The 12,500-nt window shown below is 37.5% G+C and overlaps 3 non-coding genes and 45 pseudogenes across 3 annotated transcripts; all 48 read right to left on the bottom strand.

Moving 5' to 3' along the window:
- Positions 1–256: 256 nt before the first annotated feature.
- LOC148434775 (5S ribosomal RNA) lies at positions 257–375 on the bottom strand (annotated as a pseudogene).
- A 115-nt stretch (positions 376–490) lies between these two features.
- On the bottom strand, positions 491–609 carry LOC148434774 (5S ribosomal RNA; annotated as a pseudogene).
- A 117-nt stretch (positions 610–726) lies between these two features.
- LOC148434773 (5S ribosomal RNA) lies at positions 727–845 on the bottom strand (annotated as a pseudogene).
- A 351-nt stretch (positions 846–1,196) lies between these two features.
- LOC148434772 (5S ribosomal RNA) lies at positions 1,197–1,315 on the bottom strand (annotated as a pseudogene).
- A 116-nt stretch (positions 1,316–1,431) lies between these two features.
- Positions 1,432–1,550, bottom strand: LOC148434771 (5S ribosomal RNA; annotated as a pseudogene).
- Positions 1,551–1,666: 116 nt separating this feature from the next.
- LOC148434770 (5S ribosomal RNA) lies at positions 1,667–1,785 on the bottom strand (annotated as a pseudogene).
- Positions 1,786–1,901: 116 nt separating this feature from the next.
- Positions 1,902–2,020, bottom strand: LOC148434769 (5S ribosomal RNA; annotated as a pseudogene).
- Positions 2,021–2,135: 115 nt separating this feature from the next.
- Positions 2,136–2,254, bottom strand: LOC148434768 (5S ribosomal RNA). Its single transcript, XR_015876653.1, has one exon. It is a non-coding gene; the product is annotated as a 5S ribosomal RNA (ribosomal RNA).
- Positions 2,255–2,604: 350 nt separating this feature from the next.
- On the bottom strand, positions 2,605–2,723 carry LOC148434767 (5S ribosomal RNA; annotated as a pseudogene).
- Positions 2,724–2,839: 116 nt separating this feature from the next.
- Positions 2,840–2,958, bottom strand: LOC148434766 (5S ribosomal RNA; annotated as a pseudogene).
- Positions 2,959–3,074: 116 nt separating this feature from the next.
- Positions 3,075–3,193, bottom strand: LOC148434765 (5S ribosomal RNA; annotated as a pseudogene).
- Positions 3,194–3,309: 116 nt separating this feature from the next.
- On the bottom strand, positions 3,310–3,428 carry LOC148434764 (5S ribosomal RNA; annotated as a pseudogene).
- A 351-nt stretch (positions 3,429–3,779) lies between these two features.
- LOC148434763 (5S ribosomal RNA) lies at positions 3,780–3,898 on the bottom strand (annotated as a pseudogene).
- A 116-nt stretch (positions 3,899–4,014) lies between these two features.
- On the bottom strand, positions 4,015–4,133 carry LOC148434762 (5S ribosomal RNA). Its single transcript, XR_015876721.1, has one exon. It is a non-coding gene; the product is annotated as a 5S ribosomal RNA (ribosomal RNA).
- Positions 4,134–4,248: 115 nt separating this feature from the next.
- LOC148434761 (5S ribosomal RNA) lies at positions 4,249–4,367 on the bottom strand (annotated as a pseudogene).
- Positions 4,368–4,484: 117 nt separating this feature from the next.
- LOC148434760 (5S ribosomal RNA) lies at positions 4,485–4,603 on the bottom strand (annotated as a pseudogene).
- A 351-nt stretch (positions 4,604–4,954) lies between these two features.
- LOC148434759 (5S ribosomal RNA) lies at positions 4,955–5,073 on the bottom strand (annotated as a pseudogene).
- A 116-nt stretch (positions 5,074–5,189) lies between these two features.
- Positions 5,190–5,308, bottom strand: LOC148434758 (5S ribosomal RNA; annotated as a pseudogene).
- A 116-nt stretch (positions 5,309–5,424) lies between these two features.
- On the bottom strand, positions 5,425–5,543 carry LOC148434757 (5S ribosomal RNA; annotated as a pseudogene).
- A 116-nt stretch (positions 5,544–5,659) lies between these two features.
- Positions 5,660–5,778, bottom strand: LOC148434756 (5S ribosomal RNA; annotated as a pseudogene).
- Positions 5,779–5,894: 116 nt separating this feature from the next.
- LOC148434755 (5S ribosomal RNA) lies at positions 5,895–6,013 on the bottom strand (annotated as a pseudogene).
- A 351-nt stretch (positions 6,014–6,364) lies between these two features.
- Positions 6,365–6,483, bottom strand: LOC148434754 (5S ribosomal RNA; annotated as a pseudogene).
- A 116-nt stretch (positions 6,484–6,599) lies between these two features.
- Positions 6,600–6,718, bottom strand: LOC148434753 (5S ribosomal RNA; annotated as a pseudogene).
- Positions 6,719–6,834: 116 nt separating this feature from the next.
- LOC148434752 (5S ribosomal RNA) lies at positions 6,835–6,953 on the bottom strand. The gene has a single exon (XR_015876652.1). It is a non-coding gene; the product is annotated as a 5S ribosomal RNA (ribosomal RNA).
- A 115-nt stretch (positions 6,954–7,068) lies between these two features.
- LOC148434751 (5S ribosomal RNA) lies at positions 7,069–7,187 on the bottom strand (annotated as a pseudogene).
- A 117-nt stretch (positions 7,188–7,304) lies between these two features.
- LOC148434750 (5S ribosomal RNA) lies at positions 7,305–7,423 on the bottom strand (annotated as a pseudogene).
- A 116-nt stretch (positions 7,424–7,539) lies between these two features.
- Positions 7,540–7,658, bottom strand: LOC148434749 (5S ribosomal RNA; annotated as a pseudogene).
- Positions 7,659–7,774: 116 nt separating this feature from the next.
- LOC148434748 (5S ribosomal RNA) lies at positions 7,775–7,893 on the bottom strand (annotated as a pseudogene).
- Positions 7,894–8,009: 116 nt separating this feature from the next.
- LOC148434747 (5S ribosomal RNA) lies at positions 8,010–8,128 on the bottom strand (annotated as a pseudogene).
- Positions 8,129–8,244: 116 nt separating this feature from the next.
- On the bottom strand, positions 8,245–8,363 carry LOC148434746 (5S ribosomal RNA; annotated as a pseudogene).
- A 115-nt stretch (positions 8,364–8,478) lies between these two features.
- On the bottom strand, positions 8,479–8,597 carry LOC148434745 (5S ribosomal RNA; annotated as a pseudogene).
- A 116-nt stretch (positions 8,598–8,713) lies between these two features.
- Positions 8,714–8,832, bottom strand: LOC148434744 (5S ribosomal RNA; annotated as a pseudogene).
- Positions 8,833–8,947: 115 nt separating this feature from the next.
- LOC148434743 (5S ribosomal RNA) lies at positions 8,948–9,066 on the bottom strand (annotated as a pseudogene).
- A 117-nt stretch (positions 9,067–9,183) lies between these two features.
- LOC148434742 (5S ribosomal RNA) lies at positions 9,184–9,302 on the bottom strand (annotated as a pseudogene).
- A 116-nt stretch (positions 9,303–9,418) lies between these two features.
- Positions 9,419–9,537, bottom strand: LOC148434741 (5S ribosomal RNA; annotated as a pseudogene).
- A 116-nt stretch (positions 9,538–9,653) lies between these two features.
- Positions 9,654–9,772, bottom strand: LOC148434740 (5S ribosomal RNA; annotated as a pseudogene).
- Positions 9,773–9,888: 116 nt separating this feature from the next.
- LOC148434739 (5S ribosomal RNA) lies at positions 9,889–10,007 on the bottom strand (annotated as a pseudogene).
- Positions 10,008–10,123: 116 nt separating this feature from the next.
- LOC148434738 (5S ribosomal RNA) lies at positions 10,124–10,242 on the bottom strand (annotated as a pseudogene).
- Positions 10,243–10,357: 115 nt separating this feature from the next.
- Positions 10,358–10,476, bottom strand: LOC148434737 (5S ribosomal RNA; annotated as a pseudogene).
- Positions 10,477–10,592: 116 nt separating this feature from the next.
- On the bottom strand, positions 10,593–10,711 carry LOC148434736 (5S ribosomal RNA; annotated as a pseudogene).
- A 115-nt stretch (positions 10,712–10,826) lies between these two features.
- On the bottom strand, positions 10,827–10,945 carry LOC148434735 (5S ribosomal RNA; annotated as a pseudogene).
- A 117-nt stretch (positions 10,946–11,062) lies between these two features.
- LOC148434734 (5S ribosomal RNA) lies at positions 11,063–11,181 on the bottom strand (annotated as a pseudogene).
- A 117-nt stretch (positions 11,182–11,298) lies between these two features.
- LOC148434733 (5S ribosomal RNA) lies at positions 11,299–11,417 on the bottom strand (annotated as a pseudogene).
- A 116-nt stretch (positions 11,418–11,533) lies between these two features.
- Positions 11,534–11,652, bottom strand: LOC148434732 (5S ribosomal RNA; annotated as a pseudogene).
- A 116-nt stretch (positions 11,653–11,768) lies between these two features.
- LOC148434731 (5S ribosomal RNA) lies at positions 11,769–11,887 on the bottom strand (annotated as a pseudogene).
- Positions 11,888–12,003: 116 nt separating this feature from the next.
- On the bottom strand, positions 12,004–12,122 carry LOC148434730 (5S ribosomal RNA; annotated as a pseudogene).
- A 116-nt stretch (positions 12,123–12,238) lies between these two features.
- On the bottom strand, positions 12,239–12,357 carry LOC148434729 (5S ribosomal RNA; annotated as a pseudogene).
- A 115-nt stretch (positions 12,358–12,472) lies between these two features.
- LOC148434728 (5S ribosomal RNA) overlaps positions 12,473–12,500 on the bottom strand; it is a 119-nt pseudogene continuing 91 nt past the window's right edge.

The following is a 12,500-nucleotide window of genomic DNA, read 5'->3' as shown; positions in this document are numbered from 1 at the left end:
AATGTTATGGCAGTATAAAATTACCTATGGCACCTGGTTTTCCCAGGTGGTCTCCCATCCAAGTTCTGACCTTACCCAACACTGCATAACTACCAAGATAAGACGAGATTGGGCATGTCCAGTGTGGATTGGCTGTAGGTGCTCAGAAGTATTAACTTTAGACCTCTATTACTTCTTAACTCAAGGAAATTCATTGATAAGTTGAAAAAATTAAATGTAAAATGTAATAGAAAAGAATGTTCTGGTAGTATAAAAATACCTACATCTCCTGGTATTCCCAGGTGGTCTCCCATCCAAGTACTAACCAAGCCCAACACTGCATAGCTTCCAAGATCAGACGAGATTGGGCATGTCCAGTGTGGTTTGGCTGTAGGTGCTCAAAAACATTAACTTTAGACCTCTTTTACTTCTTAACTCAAGTAAATTCAATGATAAGTTGAAAAATGAAATGTAAAATGTAATAGAAAAGAATGTTATGGCAGTATAAAATTACCTACAGCATCTGGTTTTCCCAGGTGGTCTCCCATCTAAGTACTAACCAGGCCCAACACTGCATAGCTTCCAAGATCAGATGAGATTGGGCATGTCCAGTGTGGTTTGGCTGTAGGTGCTCAAAAACATTAACTTTAGACCTCTTTTACTTCTTAACTCAAGTAAATTCATTGATAAGTTGAAAAAATCAAATGTAAAATGTAATAAAAAAGAATGATTTTGGCTGTCTAAAATTACCTACAGCTCCTGGTATTCCCAGGTGGTCTCCCATCCAAGTACAAACCAGGCCCAACACTGCATAGCTTCCAAGATCAGACGAGATTGGGCATGTCCAGTGTGGTTTGACTGTAGATGCTCAAAATCATTAACTTTAGACCTGTATTACTTCTTAACTCAAGTAAATTCATTGATAAGTTGAAAAAATTAAATGTAAAATGTAATAGAAAAGAATGTTATGGCAGTATAAAATTACCTACTGCACCTGCTTTTCCCAGGTGGTCTCCCATCCAAGTTCTGACCATACCCAACACTGCATAGTTACCAAGATAAGACAAGATTGGGCATGTCCAGTGTGGATTGGCTGTAGGTGCTCAAAAGTATTAACTTTAGACCTCTTTTACTTCTTAACTCAAGGAAATTCATTGATAAGTTGAAAAAATTAAATGTAAAATGTAATAGAAAAGAATGTTCTGGCAGTATAAAATTACCTACAGCTCCTGGTATTCCCAGGTGGTCTCCCATCCAAGTACTAACCAGGCCCAACACTGCATAACTTCCAAGATCAGACGAAATTGGGCATGTCCACTGTGGTTTGGCTGTAGGTGCTCAAAAGCATTAAATTTAGACCGCTTTTATTTCTTAACTCAAGTAAATTCAATGTTAAGTTGAAAAAATTAAATGTAAAATGTAATAGAAAAGAATGTTATGGCAGTATAAAATTACCTACAGCACCTGGTATTCCCAGGTGGTCTCCCATCCAAATACTAACCAGGCCCAACACTGCATAGCTTCCAAGATCAGACGAGATTGGGCATGTCCAGTGTGGTTTGGCTGTAGGCGCTCAAAAACATTAACTTTAGACCTCTATTACTTCTTAACTCAAGTAAATTCATTGATAAGTTGAAAAAATTAAATGTAAAATGTAATAGAAAAGAATGTTATGGTAGTATAAAATTACCTACAGCTCCTGGTATTCCCAGGTGGTCTCCCATCCAAGTACTAACCAGGCGCAACACTGCATAGCTTCCAAGATGAGACGAGATTGGGCATGTCCACTGTGGTTTGGCTGTAGGTTCTCAAAAGTGTTAAATTTAGACCACTTTTACTTCTTAACTCAAGTAAATTCATTGATAAGTTGAAAAAATTAAATGTAAAATGTAATAGAAAAGAATGTTATGGCACTATAAAATTACCTACAGCACCTGGTAATCCCAGGTGGTCTCCCATCCAAGTACTAACCAGGCCCAACACTGCATAGCTTCCAAGATCAGACGAGATTGGGCATGTCCAGTGTGGTTTGGCTGTAGGTGCTCAAAAACGTAAACTTTAGACCTCTTTTACTTCTTAACTCAAGTAAATTCAATGATAAGTTGAAAAATGAAATGTAAAATGTTATAGAAAAGAATGTTATGGCAGTATAAAATTACCTACAGCACCTGGTATTCCCAGGTGGTCTCCCATCCAAGTACTAACCAGGCCCAACACTGCATAGCTTCCAAGATCAGACGAGATTGGGCATGTCCAGTGTGGTTTGGCTGTAGGTGCTCAAAAACATTAACTTTAGACCTCTATTACTTCTTAACTCAAGTAAATTCATTAATAAGTTGAAAAAATTAAATGTAAAATGTAATAGAAAAGAATGTTATGGCAGTATAAAATTACCTACTGCACCTGGTTATCCCAGGTGGTCTCCCATCCAAGTACTGACCATGCCCAACACTGCATAGCTACCAAGATAAAACGAGATGGGGCATGTCCAGTGTGGATTGGCTGTAGGTGCTCAAAAGTATTAACTTTAGACCTCTTTTACTTCTTAACTCAAGTAAATTCAATGATAAGTTGAAAAATTAAATGTAAAATGTAATAGAAAAGAATGTTATGGCAGTATAAAATTACCTACAGCTCCTGGTATTCCCAGGTGGTCTCCCATCCAAGTACTAACCAGGCCCAACACTGCATAGCTTCCAAGATCAGACGAGATTGGGCATGTCCAGTGTGGTTTGGCTGTAGGTGCTCAAAAACATTAACTTTAGACCTCTATTACTTCTTAACTCAAGTAAATTCATTGATAAGTTGAAAAAATGAAATGTAAAATGTAATAGAAAAGAATGTTATGGCAGTATAAAATTACCTACAGCACCTGGGATTCCTAGGTGGTCTCCTATCCAAGTACTAACCAGGTCCAACACTGCATAGCTTCCAAGATCAGACGAGATTGGGCATGTCCAGTGTGGTTTGGCTGTAGGTGCTCAAAAACATTAACTTTAGACCTCTTTTACTTCTTAACTCAAGTAAATTCATTGATAAGTTGAAAAATTTAAATGTAAAATGTAATAGAAAAGAATGTTCTGGCAGTATAAAATTACCTACAGCTCCTGGTATTCCCAGGTGGTCTCCCATCCAAGTACTAACCAGGCCCAACACTGCATAGCTTCCAAGATCAGACGAGATTGGGCATGTCCACTGTGGTTTGGCTGTAGGTGCTCAAAAGCATTAAATTTAGACCGCTTTTACTTCTTAACACAAGTAAAATCATTGATAAGTTGAAAAAATTAAATGTAAAATGTAATAGAAAAGAATGTTATGGCAGTTTAAAATTACCTACAGCACGTGGGATTCCTAGGTAGTCTCCCATCCAAGTAGTAACCAGTCCCAACACTGCATAGCTTCCAAGATCAGACGAGATTGGGCATGTCCAGTGTGGTTTGGCTGTAGGTGCTCAAAAACATTAACTTTAGACCTGTATTACTTCTTAACTCAAGTAAATTCATTGATAAGTTGAAAAAATTAAATGTAAAATGTAATAGAAAAGAATGTTATGGCAGTATAAAATTACCTACTGCACCTGGTTTTCCCAGGTGGTCTCCCATCCAAGTTCTGACCTTACCCAACACTGCATAACTACCAAGATAAGACGAGATTGGGCATGTCCAGTGTGGATTGGCTGTAGGTGCTCAAAAGTATTAACTTTAGACCTCTATTACTTCTTAACTCAAGGAAATTCATTGATAAGTTGAAAAAATTAAATGTAAAATGTAATAGAAAAGAATGTTCTGGTAGTATAAAAATACCTACATCTCCTGGTATTCCCAGGTGGTCTCCCATCCAAGTACTAACCAAGCCCAACACTGCATAGCTTCCAAGATCAGATGAGATTGGGCATGTCCACTGTGGTTTGGCTGTAGGCGCTCAAAATCATTAAATTTAGACCGCTTTTACTTCTTAACACAAGTAAATTCATTGATAAGTTGAAAAAATCAAATGTAAAATGTAATAGAAAAGACTGTTATGGCAGTATAAAATTACCTACAGCACCTGGTATTCCCAGGTGGTTTCCCATCCAAGTACTAACCAGGCCCAACACTGCATAGCTTCCAAGATCAGACGAGATTGGGCATGTCCAGTGTGGTTTGGCTGTAGGTGCTCAAAAACATTAACTTTAGACCTCTTTTACTTCTTAACTCAAGTAAATTCAATGATAAGTTGAAAAATGAAATGTAAAATGTAATAGAAAAGAATGTTATGGCAGTATAAAATTACCTACAGCATCTGGTTTTCCCAGGTGGTCTCCCATCTAAGTACTAACCAGGCCCAACACTGCATAGCTTCCAAGATCAGATGAGATTGGGCATGTCCAGTGTGGTTTGGCTGTAGGTGCTCAAAAACATTAACTTTAGACCTCTTTTACTTCTTAACTCAAGTAAATTCATTGATAAGTTGAAAAAATCAAATGTAAAATGTAATAAAAAAGAATGATTTTGGCTGTCTAAAATTACCTACAGCTCCTGGTATTCCCAGGTGGTCTCCCATCCAAGTACAAACCAGGCCCAACACTGCATAGCTTCCAAGATCAGACGAGATTGGGCATGTCCAGTGTGGTTTGACTGTAGATGCTCAAAATCATTAACTTTAGACCTGTATTACTTCTTAACTCAAGTAAATTCATTGATAAGTTGAAAAAATTAAATGTAAAATGTAATAGAAAAGAATGTTATGGCAGTATAAAATTACCTACTGCACCTGCTTTTCCCAGGTGGTCTCCCATCCAAGTTCTGACCATACCCAACACTGCATAGTTACCAAGATAAGACGAGATTGGGCATGTCCAGTGTGGATTGGCTGTAGGTGCTCAAAAGTATTAACTTTAGACCTCTTTTACTTCTTAACTCAAGGAAATTCATTGATAAGTTGAAAAAATTAAATGTAAAATGTAATAGAAAAGAATGTTCTGGCAGTATAAAATTACCTACAGCTCCTGGTATTCCCAGGTGGTCTCCCATCCAAGTACTAACCAGGCCCAACACTGCATAACTTCCAAGATCAGATGAGATTGGGCATGTCCACTGTGGTTTGGCTGTAGGTGCTCAAAAGCATTAAATTTAGACCGCTTTTATTTCTTAACTCAAGTAAATTCAATGTTAAGTTGAAAAAATTAAATGTAAAATGTAATAGAAAAGAATGTTATGGCAGTATAAAATTACCTACAGCACCTGGTATTCCCAGGTGGTCTCCCATCCAAATACTAACCAGGCCCAACACTGCATAGCTTCCAAGATCAGACGAGATTGGGCATGTCCAGTGTGGTTTGGCTGTAGGCGCTCAAAAACATTAACTTTAGACCTCTATTACTTCTTAACTCAAGTAAATTCATTGATAAGTTGAAAAAATTAAATGTAAAATGTAATAGAATAGAATGTTATGGTAGTATAAAATTACCTACAGCTCCTGGTATTCCCAGGTGGTATCCCATCCAAGTACTAACCAGGCGCAACACTGCATAGCTTCCAAGATGAGACGAGATTGGGCTTGTCCACTGTGGTTTGGCTGTAGGTTCTCAAAAGTGTTAAATTTAGACCACTTTTACTTCTTAACACAAGTAAATTCATTGATAAGTTGAAAAAATTAAATGTAAAATGTAATAGAAAAGAATGTTAAGGCTGCATAAAATTACCTACAGCACCTGTTATTCCCAGGTGGTCTCCCATCCAAGTACTAACCAGGCACAACACTGCATAGCTTCCAAGATCAGACGAGATTGGGCATGTCCAGTGTGGTTTGGCAGTAGGTGCTCAAAAACATTAACTTTAGACCTCTATTACTTCTTAACTCAAGTAAATTCATTGACAAGTTGAAAAATTTAAATGTAAAATGTAATAGAAAAGAATGTTCTGGCAGTATAAAATTACCTACAGCTCCTGGTATTCCCAGGTGGTCTCCCATCCAAGTACTAACCAGGCCCAACACTGCATAGCTTCCAAGATCAGACGAGATTGGGCATGTCCAGTGTGGTTTGACTGTAGATGCTCAAAATCATTAACTTTAGACCTGTATTACTTCTTAACTCAAGTAAATTCATTGATAAGTTGAAAAAATTAAATGTAAAATGTAATAGAAAAGAATGTTATGGCAGTATAAAATTACCTACTGCACCTGGTTTTCCCAGGTGGTCTCCCATCCAAGTTCTGACCATACCCAACACTGCATAGCTACCAAGATAAGACGAGATTGGGCATGTCCAGTGTGGATTGGCTGTAGGTGCTCAAAAGTATTAACTTTAGACCTCTATTACTTCTTATCTCAAGGAAATTCATTGATAAGTTGAAAAAATTAAATGTAAAATGTAATAGAAAAGAAAGTTCTGGCAGTATAAAATTACATACAGCTCCTGGTATTCCCAGGTGGTCTCCCATCCAAGTACTAACCAGGCCCAACACTGCATAGCTTCCAAGATCAGATGAGATTGGGCATGTCCACTGTGGTTTGGCTGTAGGTGCTCAAAAGCATTAAATTTAGACCGCTTTTACTTCTTAACTCAAGTAAATTCAATGATAAGTTGAAAAAATTAAATGTAAAATGTAATAGAAAAGAATGTTATGGCAGTATAAAATTACCTACAGCACCTGGTATTCCCAGGGGGTCTCCCATCCAAGTACTAACCAGGCCCAACACTGCATAGCTTCCAAGATCAGACGAGATTGGGCTTGTCCAGTGTGGTTTGGCTGTAGGTGCTCAAAAACATTAACTTTAGACGTCTATTACTTCTTAACTCAAGTAAATTCATTGATAAGTTGAAAAAATTAAATGTAAAATGTAATAGAAAAGACTTTTATGGCAGTATAAAATTACCTACAGCACCTGGTATTCCCAGGTGGTCTCCCATCCAAGTACTAACCAGGCCCAACACTGCATAGCTTCCAAGATCAGACGAGATTGGGCATGTCCAGTGTGGTTTGGCTGTAGGTGCTCAAAAACATTAACTTTAGACCTCTTTTACTTCTTAACTCAAGTGAATTCAATGATAAGTTGAAAAATGAAATGTAAAATGTAATAGAAAAGAATGTTATGGCAGTATAAAATTACCTACAGCACCTAGTATTCCCAGGTGGTCTCCGTTCTAAGTACTAACCAGGCCCAACACTGCATAGCTTCCAAGATCAGACGAGATTTGGCATGTCCAGTGTGGTTTGGCTGTAGGTGCTCAAAAACATTAACTTTAGACCTCTTTTACTTCTTAACTCAAGTAAATTCATTGATAAGTTGAAAAAATGAAATGTAAAATGTAATAGAAAAGAATGATTTTGGCTGTCTAAAATTACCTACTGCACCTGGTATTCCCAGGTGGTCTCCCATCCAAGTACAAACCAGGCCCAACACTGCATAGCTTCCAAGATCAGACGAGATTGGGCATGTCCAGTGTGGTTTGGCTGTAGGTGCTCAAAATTATTAAATTTAGACCTCTATTACTTCTTAACTCATGTAAATTCATTGATAAGATGAAAAAATTAAATGTAAGATGTAATAGAAAAGAATGTTATGGCAGTATAAAATTACCTACAGCTCCTGGTATTCCCAGGTGGTCTCCCATCCAAGTACTAACCATGCCCAACACTGCATAGCTTCCAAGATCAGACGAGATTGGGAAAGTCCACTGTGGTTTGGCTTTAGCTGCTCAAAATCGTTAAATTTAGACCGCTTTTACTTCTTAACTCAAGTAAATTCATTGATAAGTTGAAAAAATTAAATGTAAAATGTAATAGAAAAGAATGTTATAAGAGTATAAAATTACCTACAGCACCTGGGATTCCTAGGTGGTCTCCTATCCAAGTACTAACCAGGTCCAACACTGCATAGCTTCCAAGATCAGATGAGATTGGACATGTCCAGTGTGGTTTGGCTGTAGGTGCTCAAAAGCATTAAATTTAGACCTCTTTTACTTCTTAACACAAGTAAATTCATTGATAAGTTGAAAAAATTAAATGTAAAATGTAATAGAAAAGAAAGTTATGGCAGTTTAAAATTACCTACAGCACCTGGGATTCCTAGGTAGTCTCCCATCCAAGTACTAACCAGTCCCAACACTGCACAGCTTCCAAGATCAGACGAGATTGGGCATGTCCAGTGTGGTTTGGCTGTAGGTGCTCAAAAACATTAACTTTAGACCTGTATTACTTCTTAACTCAAGTAAATTCATTGATAAGTTGAAAAAATTAAATGTAAAATGTAATAGAAAAGAATGTTATGGCAGTATAAAATTACCTACTGCACCTGGTTTTCCCAGGTGGTCTCCCATCAAAGTACTGACCAGGCACAACACTGCATAGCTACCAAGAAAAGACGAGATTGGGCATGTCCAGTGTGGTTTGGCTGTAGGTGCTCAAAAACATTAACTGTAGACCTCTTTTACTTCTTAACTCAAGTAAATTCAATGATAAGTTGAAAAATTAAATGTAAAATGTAATAGAAAAGAATGTTATGGCAGTATAAAATTACCTACAGCTCCTGGTATTCCCAGGTGGTCTCCCATCCAAGTACTAACCAGGCCCAACACTGCATAGCTTCCAAGATCAGACGAGATTGGGCATGTCCAGTGTGGTTTGGCTGTAGGTGCCCAACGCCATTAACTTTAGACCTCTATTACTTCTTATCTCAAGTAAATTCATTGATAAGCTGAAAAAATTAAATTTAAAATGTAATAGAAAAGAATGTTATGGCAGTATAAAATTACCTACAGCACCTGGTAATCCCAGGTGGTCTCCCATCCAAGTACTAACCAGGCCCAACACTGCGTAGCTTCCAAGTTCAGAAGAGATTGGGCATGTCCAGTGTGGTTTGGCTGTAGGTGCTCAAAAACATTAACTTTAGACCTCTTTTACTTCTTAACTCAGGTAAATTCAATGATAAGTTGAAAAATGAAATGTAAAATGTAATAGAATAGAATGTTATGGCAGTATAAAATTACCTACAGCACCTAGTATTCCCAGGTGGTCTCCCATCCAAGTACTAACCAGGCCCAACACTGCATAGCTTCCAAGATCAGACGAGATTGGGCATGTCTAGTGTGGTTTGGCTGTAGGTGCTCAAAAACATTAACTTTAGACCTCTTTTACTTCTTAACTCAAGTAAATTCATTGATAAGTTGAAAAAATGAAATGTAAAATGTAATAGAAAAGAATGATTTTGGCTGTCTAAAATTACCTACTGCACCTGGTATTCCCAGGGGGTCTCCCATCCAAGTACTAACCAGGCCCAACACTGCATAGCTTCCAAGATCAGACGAGATTGGGCATGTCCAGTGTGGTTTGGCTGTAGGTGCTCAAAATTATTAAATTTAGACCTCTATTACTTCTTAACTCATGTAAATTCATTGATAAGATGAAAAAATTAAATGTAAGATGTAATAGAAAAGAATGTTATGGCAGTATAAAATTACCTACAGCTCCTGGTATTCCCAGGTGGTCTCCCATCCAAGTACTAACCATGCCCAACACTGCATAGCTTCCAAGATCAGACGAGATTGGGAAAGTCCACTGTGGTTTGGCTTTAGCTGCTCAAAATCGTTAAATTTAGACCGCTTTTACTTCTTAACTCAAGTAAATTCATTGATAAGTTGAAAAAATTAAATGTAAAATGTAATAGAAAAGAATGTTATAAGAGTATAAAATTACCTACAGCACCTGGGATTCCTAGGTGGTCTCCTATCCAAGTACTAACCAGGTCCAACACTGCATAGCTTCCAAGATCAGATGAGATTGGACATGTCCAGTGTGGTTTGGCTGTAGGTGCTCAAAAGCATTAAATTTAGACCTCTTTTACTTCTTAACACAAGTAAATTCATTGATAAGTTGAAAAAATTAAATGTAAAATGTAATAGAAAAGAAAGTTATGGCAGTTTAAAATTACCTACAGCACCTGGGATTCCTAGGTAGTCTCCCATCCAAGTACTAACCAGTCCCAACACTGCACAGCTTCCAAGATCAGACGAGATTGGGCATGTCCAGTGTGGTTTGGCTGTAGGTGCTCAAAAACATTAACTTTAGACCTGTATTACTTCTTAACTCAAGTAAATTCATTGATAAGTTGAAAAAATTAAATGTAAAATGTAATAGAAAAGAATGTTATGGCAGTATAAAATTACCTACTGCACCTGGTTTTCCCAGGTGGTCTCCCATCAAAGTACTGACCAGGCACAACACTGCATAGCTACCAAGAAAAGACGAGATTGGGCATGTCCAGTGTGGTTTGGCTGTAGGTGCTCAAAAACATTAACTGTAGACCTCTTTTACTTCTTAACTCAAGTAAATTCAATGATAAGTTGAAAAATTAAATGTAAAATGTAATAGAAAAGAATGTTATGGCAGTATAAAATTACCTACAGCTCCTGGTATTCCCAGGTGGTCTCCCATCCAAGTACTAACCAGGCCCAACACTGCATAGCTTCCAAGATCAGACGAGATTGGGCATGTCCAGTGTGGTTTGGCTGTAGGTGCCCAACGCCATTAACTTTAGACCTCTATTACTTCTTATCTCAAGTAAATTCATTGATAAGCTGAAAAAATTAAATTTAAAATGTAATAGAAAAGAATGTTATGGCAGTATAAAATTACCTACAGCACCTGGTAATCCCAGGTGGTCTCCCATCCAAGTACTAACCAGGCCCAACACTGCGTAGCTTCCAAGTTCAGAAGAGATTGGGCATGTCCAGTGTGGTTTGGCTGTAGGTGCTCAAAAACATTAACTTTAGACCTCTTTTACTTCTTAACTCAGGTAAATTCAATGATAAGTTGAAAAATGAAATGTAAAATGTAATAGAATAGAATGTTATGGCAGTATAAAATTACCTACAGCACCTAGTATTCCCAGGTGGTCTCCCATCCAAGTACTAACCAGGCCCAACACTGCATAGCTTCCAAGATCAGACGAGATTGGGCATGTCTAGTGTGGTTTGGCTGTAGGTGCTCAAAAACATTAACTTTAGACCTCTTTTACTTCTTAACTCAAGTAAATTCATTGATAAGTTGAAAAAATGAAATGTAAAATGTAATAGAAAAGAATGATTTTGGCTGTCTAAAATTACCTACTGCACCTGGTATTCCCAGGTGGTCTCCCATCCAAGTACTAACCAGGCCCAACACTGCATAGCTTCCAAGATCAGACGAGATTTGGCATGTCCAGTGTGGTTTGGCTGTAGGTGCTCAAAAACATTAACTTTAGACCTCTTTTACTTCTTAACTCAAGTAAATTCATTGATAAGTTGAAAAAATGAAATGTAAAATGTAATAGAAAAGAATGATTTTGGCTGTCTAAAATTACCTACTGCACCTGGTATTCCCAGGTGGTCTCCCATCCAAGTACAAACCAGGCCCAACACTGCATAGCTTCCAAGATCAGACGAGATTGGGCATGTCCAGTGTGGTTTGGCTGTAGGTGCTCAAAATTATTAAATTTAGACCTCTATTACTTCTTAACTCATGTAAATTCATTGATAAGATGAAAAAATTAAATGTAAGATGTAATAGAAAAGAATGTTATGGCAGTATAAAATTACCTACAGCTCCTGGTATTCCCAGGTGGTCTCCCATCCAAGTACTAACCATGCCCAACACTGCATAGCTTCCAAGATCAGACGAGATTGGGAAAGTCCACTGTGGTTTGGCTTTAGCTGCTCAAAATCGTTAAATTTAGACCGCTTTTACTTCTTAACTCAAGTAAATTCATTGATAAGTTGAAAAAATTAAATGTAAAATGTAATAGAAAAGAATGTTATAAGAGTATAAAATTACCTACAGCACCTGGGATTCCTAGGTGGTCTCCTATCCAAGTACTAACCAGGTCCAACACTGCATAGCTTCCAAGATCAGATGAGATTGGACATGTCCAGTGTGGTTTGGCTGTAGGTGCTCAAAAGCATTAAATTTAGACCTCTTTTACTTCTTAACACAAGTAAATTCATTGATAAGTTGAAAAAATTAAATGTAAAATGTAATAGAAAAGAAAGTTATGGCAGTTTAAAATTACCTACAGCACCTGGGATTCCTAGGTAGTCTCCCATCCAAGTACTAACCAGTCCCAACACTGCACAGCTTCCAAGATCAGACGAGATTGGGCATGTCCAGTGTGGTTTGGCTGTAGGTGCTCAAAAACATTAACTTTAGACCTGTATTACTTCTTAACTCAAGTAAATTCATTGATAAGTTGAAAAAATTAAATGTAAAATGTAATAGAAAAGAATGTTATGGCAGTATAAAATTACCTACTGCACCTGGTTTTCCCAGGTGGTCTCCCATCAAAGTACTGACCAGGCACAACACTGCATAGCTACCAAGAAAAGACGAGATTGGGCATGTCCAGTGTGGTTTGGCTGTAGGTGCTCAAAAACATTAACTGTAGACCTCTTTTACTTCTTAACTCAAGTAAATTCAATGATAAGTTGAAAAATTAAATGTAAAATGTAATAGAAAAGAATGTTATGGCAGTATAAAATTACCTACAGCTCCTGGTATTCCCAGGTG

This window comes from Taudactylus pleione, unplaced genomic scaffold (genome assembly GCF_031769625.1).
Source record: "Taudactylus pleione unplaced genomic scaffold, aTauple2 ptg002146l, whole genome shotgun sequence".
Classification (NCBI taxonomy): Eukaryota; Metazoa; Chordata; class Amphibia; order Anura; family Myobatrachidae; genus Taudactylus; species Taudactylus pleione.
Note: the sequence above shows the minus strand (reverse complement) of the source record. Positions and strands in the feature narration are given on the sequence as shown.